This window comes from Camelus bactrianus, chromosome 6 (assembly GCF_048773025.1).
Source record: "Camelus bactrianus isolate YW-2024 breed Bactrian camel chromosome 6, ASM4877302v1, whole genome shotgun sequence".
Classification (NCBI taxonomy): domain Eukaryota; kingdom Metazoa; phylum Chordata; class Mammalia; order Artiodactyla; family Camelidae; genus Camelus; species Camelus bactrianus.
In genome coordinates, this window is record NC_133544.1 from 46166883 (window position 1) to 46188548 (window position 21666).

Consider the following 21666-nt stretch of genomic DNA (forward strand, 5'->3'; position numbering starts at 1 on the left):
GGAGCATCTTCTGTGCTCACGACTTCATCACCTCCAAAGACCCACACATCCCAAAGTCCATCACACTGGGCATTAAATTAACATAGGAATTTTGAGGGGACATAAATATTCAGACCATAGCAGATGTACTGATCTTTTCCAAATAAGGTAAGAAAAACTATCAATTTTATCACTATCAATTTTTTTAAATCCCTGAGCCCAGGAAATTTTCAGACTTCATTGCACTCTTTGTCTGCAATTTTTCCTTTTGTATATTTATAAAGAAATATATTCATAAGTTAGAAATTCTTCTGGATAATTTACATTCAGCCTCCTATTTTCACATTTCTTTCCAGTGACTAGTATGGTAATTCATATTTGATGAGGTTATAGAGTAGTATTGTCTGCCCTTTTGCTCCCTTACTTTAGCTACAAATAGCAATTGTATGAAAATGCAGAAAAAAGTTCCAGCTGGATGTGGGGAAGTATTTCTGAAAAGTCACAGAACTGGCTGAAATGTATCTGCTGGCTTGGTGGGGATGTTCTTCTTTGCTACGTTTTTGGTGCTGCTGTGCTTCTAACTGAGAAGAAAATTAAATGTTACAGGGCCAGCTTTTGGATATACAGTCAATGTATATTCTTTAATTTTCTGGCACAGAGGGGAATTCTATACATTTATTTGCTATTTTGCTTTTGAAGTTTCTAGGAATATGAGTTTATATATGAGTGATATAACAAAAACCTGAGTGTATTATATACACTATGTATATTTTTGTCATTTATGAATTACTTTCAAACAACATTTTAGATTCTAAACTGAAATCACAACACACAGTCAAAAGGTCCATCAACCAAGTTGAGTAAACGTTACCCCTACAAACCTTTCATGCTATCAGCTATCTGACATAGACTTAAGTAGCCCAAACACGAGGAATTCATTTTCTTTTCTATTTTTTTAAGGAATTGCCTCTTTGCATTACTTCCCCCAAATCCACATATTAAGTCATGTACAAACAAACTAAGAACTTAAAATAGTAGCAAGATACTATGTCATGCAGAGGACTAAATCTTAATCTAGAAATCAAGACGTAGGTTCTAATCACATTTCACAGCTGGATTACTTGCATGACACTAGGAAAATCAGTCCTTTTGGTTTTCAAACATCCTCTACAAAATGAATGGGTTGGACAAAGTAATCAATGCAAAAATATTTTGACACTGTCACATATCCATGTTCAATGGCTCTTGGAAGTTGTACAGCCAAAATCATAGCAGTGCAGTGGTCATTAAATTTACCATGATGCATAATCATATGCTTGGGCTTACATGAGAACCTGAGTTTGAATAAATAAAACTTTGAGACTGTTGAAGACAATTATTTCAGCTCTTCTGCTTTCATTTTCTTTTCTAACTATGATCATGTGATCACATGAATTATGATGAATTTATACATAATAGTCAACAGTCAATATTTTTCACTATGCGACCACATATGGAAACATGACCTTTAAATAGATTTCTTCTAAAAGCAAGGTGAATGTGATCAAAATCAAACACTGACATTTGAACTAGTATTGTCTTCTTACATGTAGAAATTGCCTTCTGAGAAAACCGTTTGGCCCCTTTAGAGGCAAACATTGGAATGTGTAGTAAGATACAAGAGGAAGTTTTATTATTACAAAGTCCTAGTTTTGCTGACTGGAACTTTGCCACAGTACCTCCTGATTCAGAAAAGAATAAACAGTTTATAAACTGAGCTCTGCTGAAATAATCGTCTTCATTAGCACGATTTTCATCTGACCATGTATTGACCCTGCAGCTTTAATTACCTAAAGTTTAACTATAATTGTGAACATACGGTAAATGAAGAATACATGAACCTGAGTGAATTTACAAAGTCAGCTATGTAAAAATAGATTCTTAGAGGTCAAACCAAACTAATATGTAAATACATAATGATTTTCACCTCCAGAAATAGAGGTTATTCTCTCCCAGAAAATAATTGCTATCATTCTAGCTTCACAACTATGCATTGTTATTGCTTTGTAAGTCAAGCTGATTTCAAATCTTACTTTTCCTCTTATTTTATAAGCCTTATTATAGTATTTTATGTTGATCTCTTCTCACTTAAAAATGTTCCTATTTTCTTAATACAGACACAATTGACCTTGTCCAGAACAATTCTGTTTTTACATAAAGTTTCAAGCTGGTCTAGGCATATATAAAAGGAAAAATGCTGAAAGCAGTAAATTTTGCTCAGTTTATATTTTCCAGCACCAGCATGTGTGAATGTCCCTCTTTACCCCAATAAGTATCCATCACTGCTTGCTCTTTCCATAATGGTTGCAGCATCTAAAATCCAAGCTGCTGACCACTCTTTCATAGGGTAGAATTCAAGTAAATAATACAAGGAAGTAAAGGCTTTGCAATAATTATGCAATTCATTCCCAAATTATTTGAAGAGCTAAGGGTTGGGCACTATTTGGAAGTTGAATGAGGATTACCTATACAAATGATTTTCATTTTTATTTTACATTTTAATGTAAGAAGTATTTATGTATATTTTGATTTGCTCCTTTACTATTTAATACTAATGCTTGGCCACGAATAATATATATTTGCTGACTAGCTCCTTTATTGTGAATTAGTCAATGAAATTATTTTGTACATCAAAGAAATATTATTTTTATTATCTGATTATATTCAGGAAAATCAACACAGTAACTTACCACCAATTATAGTATTACTGATATACAAAATAAAGACCACATAAGAATGATTACAGAAAAGTAATTATGAGACATTTGAGATTATTTCTGATGGAATTACTAATTGAAATCCAAAGAAAGTACTTGATTTAGATCAAGCAAACAGAATCTTCTCAACTCAAAGCTCCAACTTCATTTCATTATGATATTAATAAAGTACCTGACTGAAAGTTCCAAACACATTTGCCGACAATCTAATCATGTTTACATTTTAACAAAACAATGACTTTCATTCTCTCCCAGATCTGAAGCCCAAATACTTAATCCAAATCTTCAATTTTCTAGCAAAGCACCTGACAACAAAACAAGACAAGGTATAGAATGTGAATGCTGAAGCCTTCAAGTCATCAGCTGCTGCCACTACCTCCAAGTGAAGACAAGCCTGCAGCCCAGCCTCTGCAGCCACTCACAATGGTGCATCCTGAGGGGACTCAGAATAAGAAAGGACAGGATATGGCCCTGGATAGCTAGATGCATGTCAAAGGAATGAATTCAATGAGCCCAAATGTTTGCTTCCTCCCATACATAGAAAAGTGCTTAATTCTTTACTTGACATGCCTGGTTTTCTTTAGATAACAAGTAATCTTTTATTGTTTCAACTACCTAGTCTTTGTTGTAAAGCTCCTATATATCCTAGCTCCTCCCCTGCCTCTTCTGAGCAGTCCCTCAGAGCGATCTGGAGGGCTGTCATCCCAGGCTCGAAGGGGTTTGAGTCGTCAGAAATGTCTGCCAAATAAAACATAACTCTCAAAAAAAAAAAAAAAAAAGCACATGCATTTTTGAGATCGAGAAACAGAATGTGAGAATGATCATGCACCTAACATTGTACTTGGAACAGAGTGGGTAGCAGATTGTTGACTAAACAAATGACTAAGATTGGTACAATGGCAATGCAAGACATGGGAGATGAGGTGGCTGTTGTAATTGCTGATCCTGTGAGAATGTGAAATTGGATAATATATGAAATGCAAAATTTTAAAAATCACCCAAAGGAAAAAAAAAAATCCACCTGCCTAACAACAATGACTCTGCATGTAATGCAAATACATTCAACCACAAGGTTAATGTCCAGCACCATAGCAAAAACAAATTATAATGACTTATGAGCATCATGTGAATTATAATGTTATAGATTTCACTCTTAAATTATTTTTTCTTTAACTGAAGAATAAAGTGATTTATTCAAGTCTGGGTCCATTTCATCTACTAATTTAGCTATACGTACTCATAAACACTGTAAACAATTGTTCTGGTCCTCTGAGGTCCTCAGAGCAAACACTTCCATACAAAAAATCCTGTGAAATAGATGCACACATCACAGAAACACAAAGATTAAAGTCACTTGTGTCACCTAAAAACTATTGTACAAGGAGATTCTTGATTTGTAATTGTTTAAAGAGAAATGATTCCACATGCCTTAATTTATACAATATTCATATTTTATTCATACTTACAAAAGAGATTATATTGAGTATTTAAAATTATTTTGTAAGATTAAAAAAAAGGATGTTCCTATAAACACTGTATTTTGAATTCTATCCTGAAGAGATATGTGCAAGCAGTGATGTCTCACATTATATTATAATTTTTATTTTCCTCAGATTTTCTATTATGTACTCTTCCTGTAACTCATCCAAACATCTTATAATGTTCTAAGTGAGGATATTTTATACAATGTAATAAATGTTTCCTGCTGCAGATGAAACTCATCTTTTTTTCTTACTGAATAAATAATAATCTGGTCCTCTAGTCTTTATGATGTATGCTTAAATTCTTTGTTTGGTAAATATTATTAAGCAACACATTAATCCTATACTTACAATGCCTGTATACATACATTTGGACAATGGATGAGACATTTAGTTAAGTAAACTTTTTTCCTGTGTTTTAATTTTGCATATTCTACCTATATTGTTCTTTTGAAATAATGACACTTTTCTTACTTAATTTGTTTTCCCACTGGATTTGTTTCATAGTGGTCTTCTTTCTGATTTAACACTTTTGACAAAAATGAGGAGAAAAGTAAGATGGCAACCTGGTAATTTATTATGGTTCCATATCCCTTTCAACTCTGTAATTTCTTAAATTTAAATAAAAACTGAGTGTAGACGAAATGTCAGGAGGATCTAAGACTTTGCATAGTTTTTTTGTTGTAAAAGTCTTTTATTTTTTAAGTTAAGATCAAACTCAAAAAGATTTTTTATGCATCAACTTTATAAAGTACCTAAAAAATATTTTATGTTGTCCCACTAGGACAGCAACATTATCCCCTCTCTGTTAATCACTCAATTGTGACTAATCATCCCACCTGACTACTGATTATTAATATTTACTTGTCACAGACAGTCCTGTAAGTAAAAACAGGGCATTAGTTCTGAAAAGAAGCAATGTCAGCAATCAAAATTCATCAAGTATAGCCACATTATTATCAATTAAATTAATATTTAGGAAAAACTTTGTCAAACTCATAGAAATCACAGGTAAGTATATTGTAACAAATGTATTTATCACAAAAGAATTTTGAAAATTAACAACACTCCAAAAATTTTAAAAGAATAGTAGACCAAGTTAAAAGAAAATTTAAACAAGCAAATAATGTGGATTAAAGTGGATAGTATAAAATAGATTCAAAAATAAAAAGATTAATTTTTGATGCTTGTTCTTTGATGAAGTAATAAATTACTAATGTCTAGCAGTCACAGGAAATAAAAAGAGGAAAGCACAGATAAATATAATTAGGAATAAAAAAGAAAAAACTGATGAAATGGAAACATACGTAAAATAATAACTAGAATAAATTGTATGCTAACAAATTAGAAAACCTAAATGTAATTGATAGTTTTCCAGGAAATTTTTAATTACCAAATTTGACTCATGAAGGTATAGCAAACATAAATAAAATATAAAATTTGTAAACAACATTACTAAAAATTGTGTTGATTGGTTCAAGATTAAAGGCATAAACGGAACAGAATTTGGGTCAGAAAAACATGCATAGGCATATAAACAAGCTTACTATTAGGTAAATTTGGCTTTTAAGTTTAGCAGGAAAAAGATGGATGACTTAGTAATAAGTAGAGTTTGGATATTTGATCACACATTTGGAAAAAAACAGAAGCTAAATTTCTACTCAAAACTTTATATAACAGAAAGCTTCTGAAGAATTAAGAATGTATACATAGAGCATAAATATGCTAGTAGACAACAAATGATTTTATTTTTTAATCTTGGGATGTGGAAAGTTTTTCTAAAAAAAAGGTACTACAGATGTATATATATGAGAAATAACAATGTAAAATGTAAACATCTTTATTTAAGAAAGAACCTGTGAAAGAATAAAGAAGACTAGTGGCAAACTGATACAATAATCTGCAGTGTGCGATTACAAAAATTATTCATATTAACATTATATAAAGATCTCTTACCAATGAATAAAAAAAGAACAAACAATTGAGAAAAAAAAAACTGAGCAAAATTCACTAGCAAAATCTACTTCTGAAAAGTTACCGTTTCATCAACACTTGAACACTTGCACAAATACATACATGTATACATATATATCCACTTACATACATATAGTAATATTTATATGCTATAGTTTAAAATTACAAACAATACTTACATTTATTATAAGAAAATGTTTTAAATTATGGCACATATGTATTATGAAGCTATTAAAAAGTGTGGTTTATTCACATCAAAGGATTTCAAAGATGTGTGTGTGTAATTTAAAAGTAACAAAGGAGACAATAAAAGAGAGAGAACGAAAGAGTGGCTTTCTCTAGGGTACACTGGGATGGGCAAGGAAGAATTTTATCATTTTGTATAATATTTAGTGTTTCATATTTTTTAATACACATATACAATTTTAATTTTTTCAAATAAAGTATTAATTTTTAAATATTAGAATCAGAATACTTTGAATTTAACTGTTACTTATCTTATCCTTCATATCTAGTTGATGCCATAAACATGTAGTGTCTTTACAGATGTACATTTAGAATTCCTAATGTCAGGATATTACAACGCAGTAGAGATACTTAAAAATTATCCTGATATATAACGAAAGTGTCATCCATTTTTGTACTCTTTGCAAAGTCTGGTAAGAAGTTTTTATTCCATGAGTTTGTTTTATTGTTTGTTTTGCTTTGTTTTTGGTACACTTTGCATGAAACATTCCAATCTTGGAGAATATGATCATTGATATCATGAGAGTGTGAAATGAATTATATTGAGTAAATGTGGAGAAAAGCTTTATGTAGAGCTTTGATAATCAGAAAATGGTAGGAAATGTTAAAGGAAAAAAAAAACACATTTTTAAGTCTTACAGAATATTTAATTTGCATTAACAGAGTATCTATTTATAACTAATACCAAATAGTTGTTAAAATAATTTTTCTTAAATTATATAAAATTAAGTGCATGGCAGTGTAATTGATGAATCACATAAATGATCAAAGTTCAGTAAAAACACAAAATTGAAACTTCTTAAATAGCTGAATATTAAACCAGTTTTTAGATTATCTGATACCATGACTAGAATGCAGCTATGTTTAATAAATGTTAATTTAAAAATAAAAATAATAACTGGTATTTACTGAGCATTCATTCTGTGCTGAAAGTGTGGTAATTATGAGACATGGATTATCTTATTATCTCATCACAAACACCCAAGGAATCACTGTATCGATCAATGATCCCTGACAAGGCTACCACCTAGTGGTGATTAATGTAAACCTTAGTCAGTTACTTCAAAATTATTATTCTGGCACCGAGGGAAGACTAGGAAATTTTAGTTACAAGGACAGAAAGTTAGATTGCTGAACAATTGATTGGAAAACAGCATGTTTTCCTGAATTAATGCTGTGTAGCCTACTTCTGCATATTCAAATATGCCCTATTCTGATAGGTTGAGTTAATGGATATGAGCACTATGAAAAGGTAAGATATCTAATATTGTGGGCACAGAGGAAAGTAATACACAAAATCATTATTTCTAAAAATATATACATTATTTTTAGTAAATCTTTAGCTTTATCATCTAGCCTAAATCTATGGTCATTATATTACAGAAAGTTGAAGTAATTTTCTTTCATGGGTAAAGTAAGGAAAAAAGAAAAATCTGAAATATCTGTGGGGTAAATGAGGAGACAAAGAAGTTGAAACATCCAATCTACACAGAAAGCTATCAGTGTTCTCACACCATGTCTCTTGAGTGCAAATCTGGTGGTATATAGGTTTGGACACAGCATATAACAAGTTCATAAATGGTTTCCATGGCACAGCCCACATCCCACCCAAAAACTCCATACACTTGGAATTGAGCAACAGATCTCCTGAGACTTCACACTCAATTACAAAGGACTCTAAAGGGTGCCTTTATGCTGGTTTTCTCAATTAATTACAGCAAGTGTCACCATGGACAGCTTGCAGCAGTTAATTGAATTTGACAGGTTAACTTGAGAGTCTTATCCACTGAATGCACTGGGGAGTTGGGGTGAGCAAAAGTGCTGACCAAGACAGAAAACAGAAGACTCAAGTGGAAAAAAATAGTAAGAGTCAGCATTAAGGAGCTTGGAAATATTTACCCTCAAAGAAAAGAATGACCAGAGAATATACCAATGAGATGCCATTTAATTATTCTTAAATTCTTCAGACTGTCCAATTTCCTTCTATTTTTGAGATCTCTATACCAAGATTTTATAGTTTTGGAGACTGGGAAATTATTTTAGTAGCTGCACAAAATTAAAATATATTGCTATTTCATGCTTCTGATTGGCCACATCCAAAGGCCACAGGAACACAATTTTAAGTTCAAAATTGATCTCATTTTTCTTCTCCCCACTTTAAAATTATCTTCTCCTGTTTTCCTGATGTTTATCAAAATATTAACATCAAACAGTTAACCTAATTCCAAACATCATCTTTGACTTCTTCTTTTACTTTTGTAAGTCTTTCACTAACACCTTTTAGTAATTTCCATTCCTTCTATTCTTCAAATACCTCCGAAATTCTTTTTCTAATCTTTTTGCCATTTCTCTAGTTCAGAATCTCATTACACTAGCTTATATAACAATAATAATTTTCGAAAGTTTGTGTCTAATACCCTTGCCTTCATTTTCTGGTCCTCTCTGTGCTCCTTCCCTTGCATCCATCTTCTGCACTATCTCAATGTGAGTCTTCTTCCAAACTGCAGATCTCATTATGTTATTTCCATCTCTAATGAGACTGACTGTTATATCAGATTTAATTAATTATTCTGGAATACTAAATAGGCACATGTAGCTGTCCAGTTTTCCTAACAGCACTTACTGAAGAGACTGTCCTTCCCCATTGTATATTCTTGAACTTTTTGTCATAAATTAATTGATTGTACATGTGTGGGTTTATTTCTGGGCTCTCTATTCTATTCCATTGGTCTGTGTGTCTGTTTTTATGCCAATACCATACTGTTGGATTAGCTTTGTAATATAGCTTGAAATCAGGAAGTGTGATGCCTCCAGCTATGTTTTTCATTCTTGAGATTGCTTTGGCTTGAAAAGGCAACCCATGGAACGGGAGAAAATATTTGCAAATAATATATCTGATAAGGAGTTAATATCCAAAATACATAAAGAACTTATAAAATTCAACAGCAGAAGAGCAAACATGTTTAAAAATAGGCAGAGGATTTGAATAGAATCCAAAGAAGAACTAACTACAGACAGCAAATATGTACATGAAAAGATGCTCAATATCCTTAATCATTAGGAAAATGCAAATTAAAACCACAATGAGATATTACCTCACACCTGTAGAATGGCTATTATCAAAAATACAAGAAATAACAAGTGTTGGTGAGGATGTGGATAAAAGGAGACCCTTGTGTATCATTCCTGGGAATATAAATTGATGCAGCCACTATGGAAGACAGCATGGAGTTTCCTCAAAAATATTAAAAACAGATCCACCATATGACCCAGCAATTCCACTTCTGGGTATTTACCAAAAGAAAATGAAAATACTGACTTGAAAAGATACATGCAGCACCGTGTTTACCGTAGCATTACTTACAAAACCAAGATATGGAAGCAACCTAGGTGTCCATCAACAGTGAGCAGATAAAGAAAATGCGGTGTGTGTATATATAAATATATATATATTTATATATACACACACACATACAGTGGAATATTCTTCAGGCATAAAAAGAAGGAAACCTTGTCATTTGTGTCAACACGGGTGGACCTTGAGGGCATTTCACTAAGTAAAATAAGTCAGACAGAGAAAGACAAATACCATATGATCTCACTTATATGTGAAATCTAAAACAAAAACAAACAAAAAAGAAAAGAACAATGAACAAAAAAAAAGCTAATGGATACAGAGCACAGACTGGTAGCTGCCAGAGGCAGCGGAAGGGGGATGCAAAATGAGAGAAGAGTGTTCAAAAGTACAAACTCCCAGCTATAAAGTTAGTAAGTCCCAGGAATGTAAGCATATGGACTATAGTTAGTAATACTGTATTATATTTTTTAAGTTGCTAAGAGAGTAGATCTTACAGGTTTTCATCACAAGAAAAAAAAACTTTGTAGCAATGTGTAGTGATGGACATTAACTACACTTATTGTGGTGATTATTTTGCAATACATACAAATACTGAATTATTATGTTTTACATCTGATACTCATATAATGTTATGTGTCAATTATATCAAAATAAAAATAAACAAATAGCAAAAGATTTGAACGGACGTTTCATAAAGGAAGACATACAAAGGGCCATCAAGAAAGATAGACAAATGGCAACAAAAAATGAAAAGCTGCTTCACATCATTACATCACCTTTGATTATGAAAGTACAATGAGATACTATAATCACTAAAATGGCTAAAATTATAAGAATGACAACATTAAATGTTGATGAAGATGTGGAGAAACAGGTGCTCTCACACATTACTGGTAATTCTGTACATCACAGACTCAACTTTGGAAAAGTTCATCAGTTTCTAATAAGCTATGATCTAGCAATATCAATATTAGGTATTTTTCCAAGAGAATGTCTACATAAAATCTTTTTTGATACACTTTATTCAGAACAGGTCAAAACTAGACTCAACCCAAATATTTTATCAACAGTAGAATAGATTAAAAAATGTTTTATTCATACAGTTGAACACTACTCAGAAATTTTAAAAGAATGAAATACGGATTCATGCATCATTCACATATAGATGTCTCAAAAATATTTTGTTCAATAAAGGAAGCCAGACACAAATAATAGACATATTATGAATCCATTTATAAAAAGATCAAGGACAGGAAAACTAATCTGTTGGGCTAGAAATCAAAACAGTTGTTGCTGTAAAGGGGCCACAGAGAACTTTCTGGGGTCAGGGAAATTTTTTACACCTTGATTGTGATGGTGTTTATTTGAATACACACACACACATTTATTAAAACTCAGTATGTTGTGCATTTCTCTATGTAAACTTACCTCAAATATTCGAAAAGGCTAAAATTTTAAAACTCTGATACTAAAAAGAAATGAGCATTCACTGGAAGATTTTCCTAAGATTTATTCATAATTTAAATTTCTCTAATATCAAATCAACCTCCTCTTTTTATTGAGCTATTCTGTGTAGAGTTCAAGATAATAAAATATTTTACTTCTTAAATAAAAGTTTTAGCATTATATCACTTTCAAGGACAAATACTTATGAAAAATAACTTCCCAATCAGGTTTTAGATTTTGCCTTTTACTTACTATGTAAAGCACACACACACAAAATATTTGTGTAGAGCACAAAAAATATTTGAACTAGAATTGGTCTTACCATTTGTGAATCAGTTACTTAGCATTTGGACTACCTGAACTGATAGAAATTACTCTGTTTTGTTTTGAATTATCAGAAAAATTTTTTCACTTTATGTACCATAGACAGAATCTATAAAATTTATTGACTTTCATGAAAATAAAATATTTATATCATGTTCTATGGAAGGAACTTGGAAAGGTGCATATTACATATTTTTTAACAACTACGGCTGGAGAGTGTTCTAAATAAGACTTGGTGTAGGAATTGTGTAAACAAAGAACACTATGATTTCGATGGCTTGGTTGAAGATGCTGTGCACACACAGTGATTTCATTTGTTCAATAGAACTATTAGCATCAAAACAGAATGAGTTTTCAAATGTAAAACCTCTGTACTGATTGATTTTTAAAAATATTTATATGAACTCAAAACAGAGATTTTAAGATGTATTGTCAGTATGAAATTATCTGTGAGTAAAATAGATGTGGATAATGCTCGTGCTACAACTAATTCAAAAGTGGAAAAGGCAATCAACATTAATTGACTTTATTTAAACTAAATGGAAAAATGTCATGGTTTTTGATGACAGGCTGGCCATATTAAAATTCTTCTTACTGAAAAATGTCTGGTAGACTATATCATTTAAATGTTTTTAAATACATGACTGAACTGGTAAAGAAAGAAACAAACATCCTTGAGGTCAGAAGTAAAAAATGTGGAGTCTGAGGCTATCACAGAACCTCAGTGATTTCCACCACTTCTGTCTTAATGGTCTCACACAGCACAGAAGATAAATGCTAGGACTCGAACGAGGACCAGAGTTTGAGCAGAAACACCCACATCACATACAGACAAGCAATGGTAAGTTCCAAGGTGAAAATTCACATGTTAAACCACAAGTATTTGAACAAATCATTCATGGGATGAACAAAAGTGCTCCAAGTAAAAATTTTTTTTAATTTAGTATTTTTGCAATTCAATGTAGCACATGTTAAATAAAACAGAAAAATGACTAGAAATACAATTTACTAAAAACTGACTCCAGTAGCCATAGAAAGCTTAGAGAGATAAATTTCCAGAGGAGAAATAGAATAAACAACGTCACACACACACTTTACTAAGCCTAGACATTCTCACAACTAAATCTTCAAACACCAGTTAGCCCTAATGTTTTATAATTTGTTTCAAAATTTAGACAATGGAGAAAAACTTCAGATTTATATAATTAAGCACATATAGCATTAATACCTGCGCTTGATAAATACTTCAAAAATGAAACAGACAAATAGAAAGAAAACTACTAACCAGTCTCAGAAATATCACTGTAAAAATACTAAATAAAATATTAGTAACATAGACTGCAGCAGCACATTGAGAAATTCACAGAGCTAGACCATATGAGATTTTACTCTAGGAATGCAACAGTGCAAAGGTTATTCAATATTAGGATATCCATTAATATAGTTAGTCATTTTAATTGATATAAGGAGAAACATACAAAAGACAACTCCCACTCCTGATTTTCAAAAAACTCAATAATATAGGAATGTGTAGATATCTTATATGTGTCTATATAATGTTCCAAAAAAACTATAGAAGAGATAAAAATAGGTATAGAAATTAGAAGAAAGTAAAACTACTTCTATTTCTACAATAAAAGAATGGTGTACTTGAAAAATATGTGATAATAAACTATAAAACTGACTCAAGGCAAATAATTCCCAAAGTATTCATATGTATAATTACATATACAACAAAGCAGTATGTTTCATACACCTGAAAAAAACTAATTAGAAGATATAACAGAAATCTATTTTTGCACTAGCAATACTCCAAAAGAAATTAAAACACTTAGCAATAAAATTAGTAAAAATTGCACAAAACATATACAAGAGATGCAAGACTAGCCTCAAACAACTGAAAATAGAATTTTGGGGGGGATAAAATGTGTTATATTTTGAGTTTAGGAAATAGTCCACAAGACCACCCTCACTCAGATATCAAATTAAGAGGTCAAGGTTCCTCAAACCACCCTCAATTCTGACATCAGTTGCAAGTTTAGGGGTCCCCAAGACCACAGTCAGCTTTGATAATTCACTAGAAGGCCTCACAGTACTACTGAAAGCTGTTACACTGACCGTTAACCATGTGTTGTAGTGAAAGGACACGTTAAAATCAGCCAAGGGGAGATGTGTGGGGCCGACTCCGTATCAATTCCAAAAGCAGAGCTGACTGTCCACTCTCTGTGAAGTTATGAACATCAACTCTTCTGGAAACACTGTGTTACAATAGGCACGAAGTACTGCCAGCCAAGGAGACTCACCTGAGCTTCGGTCTCCATAGTTTTTACAGAGAATTAATTGGTCATGCAGACCTGGTTGGCTGTTCATGTGGCTGACCTCAGTTACTAGCCCCTCCAGAGACTAAGCCGCTATCTTGTAACCTAAAGATCCATTTTAAATCACATTGTTTAGACTATCTGGTGTGGCCAAAAGCCCCCACCTAGAGACACTTTTACCAGGTAGGACAGTCCATGAAATTAGAGAAATTCCTAGAAGCTAGGGGCAAAGGCCAGATCTCTCTTTAGCAAGGTTGAATTATTCAATATGCAATGAATGCTAGTTTCCCCTAAATATCCATTTTTTCTGGAATTATAAAATTTAATTTGAAATTCCATATTAAAAACTCTAAAAACTGTTAGCAAAACCATGAAAAATAAAAATAACCAGGATAGAGGATTACGATGATGTCAGGGATTTCTAACAAATATTGAAACATCCTCTGTAGTTGTGTTCTTTTATGCAATAGCCATTCAGCTATTTATTTACACAACTGGCTATTCAAACTAAAATGTAATTTAACAGAAAGTACATAAAATAAAAATCCAGTCTATCAGTCAGTCATAATAGCCGTATTGTAAGTGCCATCTATCTATCCATAGATAAAACAAATATTCCCATTTTTAACAATTTGTCATTCTGAGTAGAGTGTACGGGTGTCTACTGTAAAGTTCTGTAGGACCGAAAATTTTTAAATTGTTGTGGATCATTAAAAATGAAACAAGATTAAAAAATCTTATCTCCCCTTCTTACTTATTTATGCTTAATTTTCCCCCTACTGTTTCTCACAAACCAGCAAAATCATCCAAGAGTTATCCTGATTCTGGGGTTCTAGTGAATCCATGTATAGGAGGACCCCTCCATGTCTAGGAAGATGTGAATTGCATAAATGCAGTCTGCATTTTACTCTAATTCAGTTTCCATGCAGGATGACCTTATGGATCAGTCTGTCTAAGACGGTTTTTAGAGTAATTTCTGTAATAATTTTGCTAGTTTTAGAGTAATTTCTGTAATAATTTTGCTAGGTTAGCATATACCAAGTGAACTATTTTTAATTAACTCTGTAATTTGCCATAATAACTTTCAGATTATCAATGAGCTTGCTCTTTTAGTCCTCACAGTAACTTTCTTCACCATTTCCTATAACGGATTTTTTTTCAGATACCATTAAATTAGTTCAAAGTCTTTGCAATTTAGACTTATTCACATCATACATATTTTTATCATGTATAAACTTATACTTTCTATAACTGCAAAAGCAGAAATGCAGTCAGTACTAGACGAATTTCTATGGCCTTAATTATCACTATTCTTTTTCTTCAATATTACTTGGAAGTGTTTATCATTTATATTTAAGTCTGTGGCAGTTTGTACTTTGTCAATTTAGTTAAGCTTAAACTATGTTTTTCAGGTTTCCATGCCCTATATGTTCTAGATTAGAGTGGGCAAAAATAAGAACATGCTTGATAATTGGAAGCAGAAGTGAAGCAGATGCCATCACTCTTTGCAGGTCATTGGATTAGATGCTGTGACAGACAGAAAAAAAGTGGGCTCCATCTTGTTTTAGTAATCGTACTGCCAGCCACGCTGATCAACAGCAAATTAAAGCCCACCGTCAGATATTTGGCTGGAGACGTTTTAAAGCAAGAGTTACACAACTTGGACAATCTGCCCTAGCCTTTTTCCTTAATTTCTCTCATGTTCCCATTCCATTTGGTAGCTGGACTTCCCAGAAGCCCCTAAAATTCCTGACTTTTTGCCCATGTCAGTAATTTAGCAGTGCTGATTCGTGACTCTTCTTTGATCTCCCAAATCTCCCTTTCACATCCTTCCCTCTCTAGTCTCTCCCATAATTATGTAAAGTCTTATTCTCATTATTAATCCCTGATCCATATTCTCATACTATATTTTCTTCCTTGTTCAAAACCTCTTGATAGTCATTTTATAAATAATAATTGAACATTTCAGAGTCTTACACAGTGTTGGTTTGTAATATGCTGCACCATATAAAATAAGGCAATTGTTTTACTATTTTTGGTTTTAGTAAATTTCTTCAGAATATGATTATTCCCAATTGTGTGTGGAAATAATTATAAACATTTCCTTTCCATAAATTTAAGAAGTAAGTCAACAGTAAAATCGTGTAATTTAATGAACTTTCAAGTGCAATATGGATTTGGAAACTTATCTTTATAAGGCAAATAATTAGTTATGGACATTTCTCCTTGATAATCAGAAAAGGAATCCAAGTTCATTTTTCCAAAGCCTTAATGATTCCGTTTACTTTAGACAACTTAAACAAAAGAAAATCTTTTGTTGTTGTCTAATTCATTTTTTCTCCTTTGTGTACATTCCTTTGTGATTTTCAAGGTCATAGTTAATATACAATGAGCAATAACTTTATTTCACCAGGGGATATAATAAATGGTAGATTTACACTTAAAAGCAAAAGCTCTGTCTTTAATGTGGTGCGACTCAGCCCCCTTCTTTGTACTTCAATTCCCAGTTTTTTGCAGTTTCCTCTCCTATACAAGTATTCATTATCACAGGGAGGAAGTCTTGTCACATGCAGTGACAAACTGCTTCATTTATTTAAAATAAAGCCTTTGTATTTCACTCCATATGCTAATGCAAACACATCTTTAATGATTAGGAAAAGATAAAATCCTTACCTAGTAGGAGCAGAAATTTCTCAGTGTTCACAGGCTTATAAGCAAACCACATACCGAGTTGCCAATCTAGCTGCCTGAACAACAGCCCCCTTTTAATCAGTAAATCATTGTGCCAATAACAACATCAACAACAAAAGATATCAAAAACAAAAATCTTGTACTTTCACAAAGTTTATCCTGGAGGGAAGCCCACCATCCCACTGACTCAAAAGTTCAGACTTCAGAAATCAAAGAGAGTCCTATCCTATCTCTAAATTAAGGCCCAAGCCATGCAGCTCATGAATTTGCTAAATCGTGATTGTCAAATATACCTTTGGCACTGAATCTTGTCAAATGGTTGCTACTCAAATAACAACAACACAATCTGTTAATACAAAAAAGCTGTTTCGAGTTTCCGACTTACCGTGGTAAGAGAGAACACCACCTGCAAAGCTTTGGCAGTGTGTTAGAGGGGGAATATATAAATCAAGAAGTTGCAGTAATCACAATTAGTTTTGGGGTCCCTTTGCTTATAAGCTGCTTTCTTCAGCCTGAAATACATTACTTGAGATTTTTTTCCATATGATTATGGGAATAATGGCCTGCATATGCCAAGATATATTATAAAAGAGGTAAAGTCTTGCCTAGGTGTCCATCCACTTACCTTTCAATACCTTCTACTATATCCTTTGAGATCTTTGGCTTCTGAAGGTAACCAGACTGTTCTGTGTCTGTTCCAAAGGCCACACCAGATCTGGGTAGAAAAGGATAAAGTATCAAAGTTACCTTTTTTTATCAAACAAAAGTATCATTGCTTTAGAATGGTAGATAGTAGTTAAAGAGAATTCAGTAGTAGATGAATTCCTAATTGTCCTTTGGTATCTACCTGAAGAGCCATCTCCTCTGGGAGACCTTGGATCCTTCCCCTTGAATTAGGAATTCCTCCTATGTTCTCTCATGGGATTTGTTGTTACCTAGCATCAAATTTTATTTTTATAACCACAAGTGTATTTCTTCATATCTCTTACCAATCAGTTAGTCCTTAAAAGTGAAATATGCCTCATGAGGCTCAGTATCCACAGTGTCAAGAAATGTTTCTTGAAGAGATGAATGAAGTAATTTGTGCTGGTATGTGAAACACAAACCCTCTCCTGAGAAACTGATAATGAAAATACCTCTACCAATTGGAAAGGAGGAAGTTACATCCAAATGTTTCCAGATGGTTTTAGATTATTGGATTCATCTCAATGGGAGTGGAAAAAGCATGATCACATGTGAAATTTTTAGTCACTTATTATTTGAGAATCAGCAGAAAGACAAGATAGGATTTAAGGACAAGGGACTGATGAATCCAAAGGGGGAAAGGATTCCTGAATTTAAAATATCAAATTAGAAATAAGATTGATGGACTTTTTACAATAAAACCAAGACCTTTAAGGTGTTTCTCAAAGAGGAAAAAAAAAAAAAAAGACAACTTAGGTGTTTACAAATTAACCTCAAAAGTTAAATGGTACTGCATACAAGAGTTAGACCTTTATCACTGTTAGTCAAACAACGTTACAATCTCTTAGAGAACTATAAAACTACAAAGCAGCTTCATTAGAAAACCCTCTAGAACACTGGTATATACAGTTCTGCTCTGTGAACCATTACCAGCCAGCTACAAGGTGGGGAGCTTATGCCAGAAGGTAAATCACTTATATCTCTAAGATTACTATTTTGTTCGGCTGACATTTTCTTTCTAGCAAGACTTTCTTGATAAAGATTTACATTCTGGTACAAGCTCCTTTTCCCATTGGGAACCAAATTCCTTACAGACCAGCAGATCATATGGTAGATGTGAGAGTGTTTTCAACTGTCTTTTGCTTATTCCAAGTCTTAGTATACTTCTGAAAGTTTTCTTGTTTTTATTTGGAGACTGAATGTGAATAAAGAGCTTCATGAGACCTCAGACTACTTGATGGTGACTTGTAAGTAAAAGCAAACTAAAACTAAACTGTATCATATTTATTTTCCTTAATAATCATCCAGTTCCTCAAAAGAAATCTAAGAGTACTGTGGTGGACTGACTAGTTGTCTCCTAAAACATATGTCCATATCCCAATCCCCTAAAGTTAACTGTTAATTTTACCTTGTTTGTAAAAAGAGTCCTTGTAGATATAACTAAGGTAAGGATCTGAGATGAGGATATGGTAGGCCCTAAATCCAATGACAAGCAACCTTATAAGAGACACACAGAAGAGAAAACAGACACAGAAGAGAATGCAATGTGAAGACAGGCAGAGATTGGAGACTAGCCTCAAGTCAAGGAATCTGGTAACCACCAGAAGCTGAAAGAGGGAAGGGACAGATCTAACACTTCTGGATTTCAGACTTCTAGACTTCAGAAATGTGAGAGAATAAATTTTTTATTGTTTTTAAACTACAAAGCACGTGGTATTTTGTTACAGCAACCTCAGAAAACTAATAAACTAGTTTCACATATTTTGGGGAATTGAAGCTCTGTAAATCAACAGGAGAACTATTACCACTAACCATGTTCAGACAACTGCCCCCAGTAGTGTAACAGACATATTGTCTTTTGATTGATGTCTTATTAAGATCCCTTTAATAAACCTAAGTTTTACTTTTATAACTGGCTAATTTATCTTTTAGTTACATTAATTTGTGGCTGCTACTCAGAAAACATTTCCATTATTACTGATTTCTCATATGGAAATGAAATACTAAGAACCATCAGAATTGACCAGACTGAAATCTGATAAATTATCTTGGATCATATAAAGTTGCTATATTTTTTAGTTTGAAAATGGCTACACATTGGCATTTTCATATGGTTCAAATCTAGTGATCAGTAGGATTTATTCAGGGAAAAAAATAAAACATGGTCTTTAAATACTTGATAGTTTGATTATTATTCCTTTCTTTTAATGGATTTTGTCAAGACTTCAGTGGTTTAGAGTACAATCCTTCGACAGTGACAGTGTCTTCTATGAATAAATCATACACTTCACAACACACTACACAGAGGAGAAATAAAGCAACAGATAAAATAAGCTACAGAACCATTAGAGATGTCTGTTCTTGTTCATAAGTTCTCATCACTGGCTGATTTAATTTTCTCTTGGCCAAAATGGTCCTTATTCTGGTGATGTTCTGAAATAAAACCATAAACATTGATGCATGTTCAAACAAAAGTGAGGTCTGGTTCATTAAAAAGTGTTTACCAGCTGACAACATACACTCAGCTGGTTGTTTTTATATGTGATTCAGAGGCAAGATATAAACATGAATCATAGAAGGAAAACAACTTGAGATAGTTATCTTCTGGAATACCAAAACACTGCCATCCACAGGCCATTTGCAAAGATTTTTCTGCCTATTACATACAGCTCAAATAGAGCTTTCTTTTATCTCAAATTTTAGCAATTCTACCTACTAAGGAAATCCCCATTTTTTAAATAAAAAACTTATACCATAATAAAGCGGTGTTTGGGAATCTGAAAGATACCAAAATTTTTGCAGCTAAACTGTTTCACACATTGCACTGTTCTGTAATGTAATTACAAACTTTCCCAAACTTACTTAACTATGGAATTCATGTCCCAAAATACAGCTTAATTAGTCTGATATCCCACTTTGGATAGTAACTATAATATCATATTGAAGGAGGTATATCTAGAAAATTAAGTGGATAATTATGTTTTTTAAAAAAATCATACCAGCATGCAGAAGATAGCAAATAATAGTTAATAGATGAATAGCCTCTTCCCAGATAGGAATATAAAATCAGTGGTCAAACACGGCAAGGCAAGTTGCAAAATGAATGGAAACTATAGTACCATAAACTATTACTTGGATTTTATGGTGATCTCAATGAGTTTCTATACACTCATTAACTGGAATTGTTTATTATTGGTTTCTAACTTTTTTGAAATTCAACTCCCATTCAGTTTAATTGTATGAGACAATTAATCAGAAATTGTCATGTCTAAAAATAAATGCTGACATATCTAATTGAAAAATAGAAAGCAATGTGTTATTTCCAGACAAAAAGAAAATATTTTCCTTGCAAACTCTAAAAGCCAAGAAAAAGAAATCGACGTATTATCTTCCCTTGTTACTTACCATGGTACTTCATCTGTAATACTTTGACACTTTTTTTCAATTACCATGGATGGATATCTATGTACATGTTATATCTCCCTTACTAGATTATAAGGCCCTTCAGATTTTAAAAAATTGTGTCTATATATGTTTAAATGCACATACATTTCAATTTTAAAAATAAAATATGCTTAAATACAGAGATGGGGATAAATAATACTCGTATCACACTATCTGAAAAAATTGCTGCTAAAATTTTGCTATGTAACTTATCTACCCTTTATATATATTTCTTCTATAAAAATAAAATGCTATACATGCTATTTTTATATCACTCAGGTATCATCTTCCCTAGAAAACAGTGTTAATGTGTTGTAAGTCTTTACTGCTTTGTTCCTTCTATGAACTGCTGTTTAATAATTAAGATCACGCACTGATTTTTAAGAATATATTTAACCCCAAAACATCATCCATTGGTTATATAAGGAAGATGATATGTAGACAAAAATTCTTCTGGCCCTAGGCAGTATTTTAGACTTTCCCAATTAAAACAACAAAGCATGCAGAAAATCACTGCTCTGCCTTTAAATTAAAATGCTTTTATAGAAATAGATAAAAAGTGTTTCCTAATCTTAAGGGTAAAGTATCCCCTCAAAAACTTCTTTTGTTTGTTTAAAGATCTAGAATGTCCTCAAACATCATAAAATATTCTATCTGATTAGTAAAACAAATAGTGAGAATGAGAAATACCTTCCTATTACCAGGAAAGGAATTGCAGAGAAGCAGTCTGTGGTCCAGTTAGTAGAATTACCCAAAAATAAAACCAGGAACTCACACTCAGCTGCCTGAGCAACAAGAAAACTGTGACTAAAGACTCCTCTTTTCTCAGTGAGAGGGACTACATAGGTCAACTTCAGATGGGACTGGGGCTTCCCTTTCATTGACAGAAGTAGAACAAAATGTCATGATTCTCCAAATCCCAGGTTCTGGGTAGCTGCCTTTCCAGATAATTCAAGTGTCTAATC

At 32.6% G+C, this 21666-nt stretch overlaps 1 long non-coding RNA gene across 1 annotated transcript in view; it reads right to left on the minus strand.

Annotated features, from left to right (window-relative positions):
* LOC141577916 (uncharacterized) overlaps positions 1 to 21666 on the minus strand; it is a 445824-nt gene that overhangs the window by 224661 nt on the left and 199497 nt on the right. Inside the window, exon 3 of the long non-coding RNA XR_012507539.1 lies at positions 17199 to 17288. This is a non-coding gene — a long non-coding RNA (uncharacterized LOC141577916). The remainder of the gene's footprint in view (positions 1 to 17198; positions 17289 to 21666) is intronic.